The following is a 6788-nucleotide window of genomic DNA, read 5'->3' as shown; positions in this document are numbered from 1 at the left end:
GCAACTTCATGTACTGATCAGGTCCTGATAACTAGTGATGAGAGTTTATTAGTTACAGTGAGAGCAGCTCAGAGAGGAGGAGGAAACAGAATGAACTAGTGATGAGAGTTTATTAGTTACAGTGAGAGCAGCTCAGAGAGGAGGAGGAAACAGAAACTCCAGCTCGATACAAACCAACTGCAGCTTCAGCTCTGATCGTGAAGCAGCTGTGACCAGAGAGAAACCTTACCTGGTACAGTTGGCCACTCACGCCAAGAAGCAGGTGTCAGTATCTGTCGAACATAACAGGAATAGCAGAAACTTCTTTTTCTATCTGAGTCGTCTGAAAAAAAACCGTGACATAGATCAAAGGCACGCATTGGTGGTTCAGTGGTAGAATTCTCGCCTGCCACGCGGGAGGCCCGGGTTCGATTCCCGGCCAATGCAACATTTTTTTTTTTGGCCAATTATTTGTATTTAGAAAGTTGAGTAGAGTGATCACAATGTCAACATGTCCTTCTGGAATTTGTTTATTTGTGTAACAGTAATAAGATAGTAAAGTGGGCCTTTTGATATTTTGAAAAATTTGAAATCTTTTATGTGGCAATGACATTGACTTGAAACTGAGAGCAGGCACTGCAAGTCAGAACTGTTCATCAATAGGCAACACAAGCACAGCATTCTGTTTACAGGGTATATCTTAGAGGCTCATAGAATTAAAACACTAACTCAACCATTGTCTGCCAGACGATTCTGACCTGACTGTGTTGGAAAAGAATTGAGACAGAAGAAGTTGTTTCTGCCCAGTTTTGAGCTGAGGACCTTTCACGTGTTAAGACAACTGATAAACAGTGAATCCCCAGGGCTTGATACTGGTGAATACACCATAACCACCAAGCGGTTTTCTGAGGGGAGCCAAATCTCATTGCAAAGAATTTGCTACTAGGAGTCCTTTGAGATTTCAGAGGAGAGATTCAAAACTGCATGAGTGTTAGGAAATTGTTGTTATCGAGGAACCACTATTACAACATTCATGGTGGTCACTGTACAAAGACAACACAACCAATGACTTATCTTTAACAGAACAGCGCCACCCTAGTCTCCACGTGGTTGATTTTGGTAATGCACCAATCCTCGTTAGTATAATTCAATTCAATTCAATTTATTTGTATAGCGCCAAATCATAATATACATTATCTCAAGGCACTTTACATAGAAGGTCAGGACCTTAAAATCGAAATATAGAGAAACCCAACAGTTCCCACAATGAGCAGCACTTTGGAGACTGTGGAGGAAAAACTCCCTCATTAACAGAGAGAAACCTCTAGAACCAGACTCAATGTGGGCCTCAACTGGTTGGGGTGAGCAAAGAAAACGGGGGAAGGAGAGGAGAGATGGGTGGAAAAGAGGTGAGAGAAGAGAGAGGGATAGTGGTGAGGAGTAAGTAGGGGAGAGGGGGGGCGAGAAAGACCACAAACACTTGAGCTCCATCAGGTATCAGATCTGACTAGTTAAAATGTAAACAACAGTGTCGAGACTATTAATTATTAATGATAACAGACACAATTCATATCATAATGAATTACTGAGATATTGAAATTACTTATAGTAATAAAGGTAAAGTTGTTGTCCTGAAGTTCCGGGGTCAGAGATATCCGAAATGAGAGAGAAAGAGAGAGACTATGGGAGGACAAAGTGAAATAGTTATTGACATGTATTAAAATAAATAAATGAGTGAATGTGGGGGGGCAGAGAGACAGAGAAGTGGAGAGGTGCTCAGTGGATGATGGGAGTTCCCCCAGCAGTCTAGACCTATAGCAGCATAACTAAGGGATGGTTCAGGACTCACCTGATCCAGGACTAACTATAGGCTTTATCAAAAAGGAACGTTTTAAGTTTAACTTTAAATGCAGAGATGGTGTCTGTCTCCTGAACCCAGAGTGGGAGCTGGTTCCACAGGAGAGGAGCCTGGTAGCTGAATGCTCTACCTCCTGTTCTACTCTCACAGACTCTCTGAACCACAAGAGAGCCTGTGTTTTGTGAACGAAGTGATCTACTTGGATAATATGGTGTTATGAGCTCTTTGATACATGATGGGGCTTGATTGTTAAGGGCTTTATATGTGAGGAGCTAAGACAGGAGTAATATGACAAATTGAAATCTATCTGATAAATATGATTTAAACCAGTCTAGTGCAGTTCCTCTGATCCCTACATGTTGTTCTAGTCTCTGTAACAGGATCTTATGATCTATGGTGTCAACTGCTGCACTAAGATCCAACAGGACGAGTTTTCTCCACAGAAATACCACTAAGATGGCGGCGCGTGTAGACGCAGCGACCACCCACGCTCCCGAAAAAGCGGTGTTTTGTTTATTTAATAAGTGTTTGTCCGAAAGTTTGTTGTGTTCGTCTCGTCTGTATGCGTTGGATTACAAGTACAGTCAACAGGCTCTGCTAAACATCCGTAAAAGCAACAATAACAACATGTTGGACACTACAACAAAGAAAACAATCAAGGAGCTCGGACTACTTCGCCAGCCCTGGACTACACCGGACCCACACCGGACTACACCGGACCCACACCGGACTACAGCCCCGATCAGGAGACGTCGGAAGCGGTGTGCGAGAGTGCAGAAGAGGGGCAAGCGTGGAGGTATCCGAGCCAGGCTAGCGGCTAGCCCAACTCGCCCAGCCATACCATCCATCATCATGGCCAACGTAAGATCCCTGGACAACAAAATGGACCACATACAACTGCTGAGATCAGCGAACCGAACAGTGAGTAACTGCTGTGTGCTTGTCTTCACTGAAACATGGCTAACTGACAACATCCCCAACTCTGCTGTACATCTTGAGCAGCTAACATGCTATCGAGCGGACAGAGCCCACGTTAACGGGTGCAAACAACGCGGAGGAGGAGTCTGTGTTTACATTTGTGACGCGTGGTGCCAGGACGTTGTGGTAGTATGCAGACACTGTTCACCACTGGCGGAGTTTATGATTCTAAAGTGCCGTCCTTTCTACCTGCCGAGGGAATTTACTGCGGTTTTGATAATCGCGGTTTATATCCCTCCAACCTCCAGCAGCAGTGACAGGAATGCGGCACTCTGTGAATTACATCAGGCCATCAGTGAACAACAGACAGCACACCCAGATGGATTCACTATCGTCGCTGGAGACTTTAATCATGCCAATCTTAAAACACTACTCCCAAATATTCACCAGCATGTTAATTTCCCAACAAGGGAGAAAAACACCTTGGACTTGGTTTACACTTCACACAAAGGTGCATACAAAGCCTCCCCCCTCCCCCACATCGGACTTTCTGACCACATCACTGTTATGCTAATGCCAGCATATCGGCCCAGAGTGAGAGTGGAAAAACCGGTTCGGAAAGAGATTTCAGTGTGGCCGGAGGGATCAATGAGTGCTCTTTAAGACTGTCTTGCGACAACAGACTGGGACATGTTCAAGCAAGCAGCCACTCACAACAACCTCATTGACAATGAGGAGCTCACAGACACTGTTTGCTCTTACATCCGCAAATGCATGGATGATGTGACCCACACAAAGACCATCATCACTCAGGCTTACAAGAAGCCATGGCTGACAGGAGCTGTCCATCAGCTGCTGAGGGCCAGGGACAAAGCCTTCAGAGCCGGGGATAGGATTGGCCTAAGAACAGCGAGAGCCAGCCTGTCCCGTGGCATCAAAACAGCTAAACAGGACTTCACAAAAAAGATTACAAGCCACTTCAAGGACAGCAGAGACACGCGCAGCCTGTGGCAGGGCATCCAGACCATCACGGATTACAAGCCTGCATCACAGACCTGCGACGACAACACCTCTCTGCTCAACGACCTCAACAGCTTCTTTGCAAGGTTTGAAGCAACCAACAACACAAGCCCACAGAAAACTCCACCCCCCCCCCCACGACCAGGCTCTGTGCCTGTCTGCAGAAAGTGTGAAGAGGGCACTCGCCACTATCAACCCCCGAAAAGCAACAGGCCCAGACAACATTTCAGGCCGTGTACTGAGGGACTGCGCAGAGGAGCTTAAGGATATCTTCACAGTTATCTTCAACACTTCTCTGAGTCAAGCTGCTGTTCCATCACATTTCAAGACCTCCATCATCATACCTGTACCAAAGAAACCGGCTCCATCCTGCTTCAATGACTATCGCCCTGTGGCACTTACCCCCATCATAATGAAGTGCTTTGAACGGCTAGTCATGTCACACATCAAGTCCATCCTCCCCCCCACCCGGGACCCCTTTCAGTTTGCATACCGGGCCAAACGTTCCACAGAGGACGCAATCTGCTCTGCTCTCCACCCAGCCCTCACCCACCTGGAAAAAGCAGACTCACATGTGAGAATGCTTTTCATAGACTTCAGTTCAGCTTTTAACACCATTATCCCACAACAACTCATCTGTAAACTGGACCAGCTGGGGCTCAACACCTCCCTTTGCAACTGGGTGTTGGACTTCCTCAGCGAGCGGCCACAAGCAGTACGAGTCGGCAACAACATCTCGAGCAGCATCACACTGAGCACAGGGGCCCCACAAGGCTGTGTGCTCAGTCCCCTGCTCTTCACCCTGCTGACTCACGACTGCACACCTACCTACAGCACCAATCACTTGGTAAAGTTTGCGGACGACACTACTCTGGTGGGTCTCATCACCAAGAACGATGAGACCTACTACAGGAAGGAGGTCAACCTCTTGACCACGTGGTGCAGAGACAACAACCTCCAGCTGAATGTCAGCAAAACAAAGGAGATTGTGGTTGACTTCAGGAGAAGACACACTGAACACCCACCACTGACCATCGATGGTGCTGCTGTGGAGCGAGTGAGCAGCACCAAATTCCTGGGGGTGCACATCAGTGAGGACCTCTCCTGGGCCACCAACTCTGCATCACTGGCGAAGAAAGCCCAGCGGCGCCTCTACTTCCTCCGCAAGCTCAAGAAAGCAAAAGCCCCCACACCCATCCTGAACACATTCTACAGGGGCACCATTGAAAGCATCCTGTCAAGCTGCATCACTGTGTGGGGCAGTAGCTGCACTGAATACAGCCGAAAAGCACTGCAACGCGTGGTGAACACAGCTGCTAGGATCATTGGTGCCCCACTCCCTTCCTTGCAAAGCATATACACCACCCGCCTCACCCGGAAAGCCACCTCGATTGCGAGGGACACCAGCCACCCCGCACACAGCCTTTTCAGCCTCCTATCCTCTGGAAGAAGGTATAGGACCCTCCGTTCCCGCACCACCAGACTCAGCAATAGCTTCATCCACCAAGCTGTCAGGAAGCTAAATTCTCTCCACTCACTCCCCCCAGCCATATCCGACCGTCTGACAACAGGCTGAAATCCCCCCCCCCTCCAAAAATCACTCAGGACTCTGAAACAAACTGTCTCTGCACTTTATCACTTTATCACTTTATCACTTTTTATCACTTATCACTTTTACCTCTTTTAACTTGCACTGCTGTAATGTAATGTTTATCTGTTGTGCCTGTGCACTTTATATGTTTCACTGTGGGGAGAGTGGGAAACGTTCTTTCGACTGCTTTGTATGTTTACATCAGAATCAGAATCAGAATTCTTTTATTTGCCAAGTATGTTTGCACATACAGGAAATTGCCTTGGTGTCATTGGTGCACTACTTATGTACATAAAACAACAATATAAAAAACAACAATATGTAAGAAATTGAATAAAATAAAATAGAATAAAATAAAATAAAAATAAAATAAAGAATATACATATATACATTAACAGATTAACAGGGTTATGGGCACGTGCTGTGTGAAGGTGCAGAGATTGGTGATAGTGCCAGTAGTATATAAGTAATAAATTATAAATTATGTGCAGGGGGTGGGGTGTGGTGGGGTAGAGTCAGTGCGGTGCAGAGTCAGTGTGATGCAGGGGGCTTGTTTGTGAGCCCCACTGCCACGGGGAGAAAACTGTTCAGATGGCGAGAGGTTTTAGTCCTGATGGCCCGAAACCTTTTTCCGGAGGGAAGTCTCTGGAACAGGTGGTGACCGGGATGTGAAGGATCAGCAATGATCTTGCCTGCTCTCCTACTGGTCCTGGAGTGGAACAGGTCTAGGAGGGCCGGCAGGTCACAGCCGATGACCTTCTCAGCTGACCTTATGATCCGCTGCAGTCTGCCCTTGTCCTTGGCAGTGGAGGCAGCGAACCAGACGGTGATTGATGAGGTGAGGATGGACTCAATGATGGCTGTGTAGAATTCAACCATCACTTTCTGCGGCATGTTGAATTTCCTCAGTTGCCGCAGGAAGAACATCCTCTGCTGGGCCTTCTTGGTGATGGAGGTGATGTTCTCCGCCCACCTCAAGTCCTGTGCAATGATGGTCCCCAGGAATCTGAAGGACTCCACTGTTTTAACTGGGGAGTTGCACAGGCTGAGGGGGGCAGTTTGGGCTGGGCTCCTCCTGAAGTCTGCCACCATCTCTACAGTTTTTAAAGCGTTCAGCTCCAGGTGGTTCTGGCTGCACCAGGAAGCCAGGCTGTTAACTTCCTCTCTGTAGGCGGCTTCGTCCCCATTGGTGATTAATCCGATGAGGGTCGTGTCGTCTGCAAACTTCAGGAGTTTGACAGAGGGATGGCTGGAGGTGCAGTTGTTGGTGTAGAGGGAGAACAGTAGAGGGGAGAGCACACAACCTTGTGGGGCTCCAGTGCTGATGGTCCGGGACTCAGAGACAAGCTTGCCCAGCCTCACGCGCTGCTTCCTGTCAGTCAGGAAGTTAGAGATCCACCTACAGGTGGGCTCAGGCACGCT

The 6788-nt window shown here is 47.7% G+C and overlaps 1 non-coding gene across 1 annotated transcript; it reads left to right on the top strand.

Annotated features, from left to right (window-relative positions):
* Positions 1-355: 355 nt before the first annotated feature.
* On the top strand, positions 356-426 carry trnag-gcc (transfer RNA glycine (anticodon GCC)). Its single transcript has one exon. It is a non-coding gene; the product is annotated as a tRNA-Gly (tRNA).
* Positions 427-6788: the final 6362 nt, after the last annotated feature.

The sequence above is a fragment of the Paralichthys olivaceus genome, chromosome 5, assembly GCF_024713975.1.
Source record: "Paralichthys olivaceus isolate ysfri-2021 chromosome 5, ASM2471397v2, whole genome shotgun sequence".
NCBI lineage: Eukaryota > Metazoa > Chordata > Actinopteri > Pleuronectiformes > Paralichthyidae > Paralichthys > Paralichthys olivaceus.
This window is presented reverse-complemented; position numbering and strand designations above follow the sequence as displayed.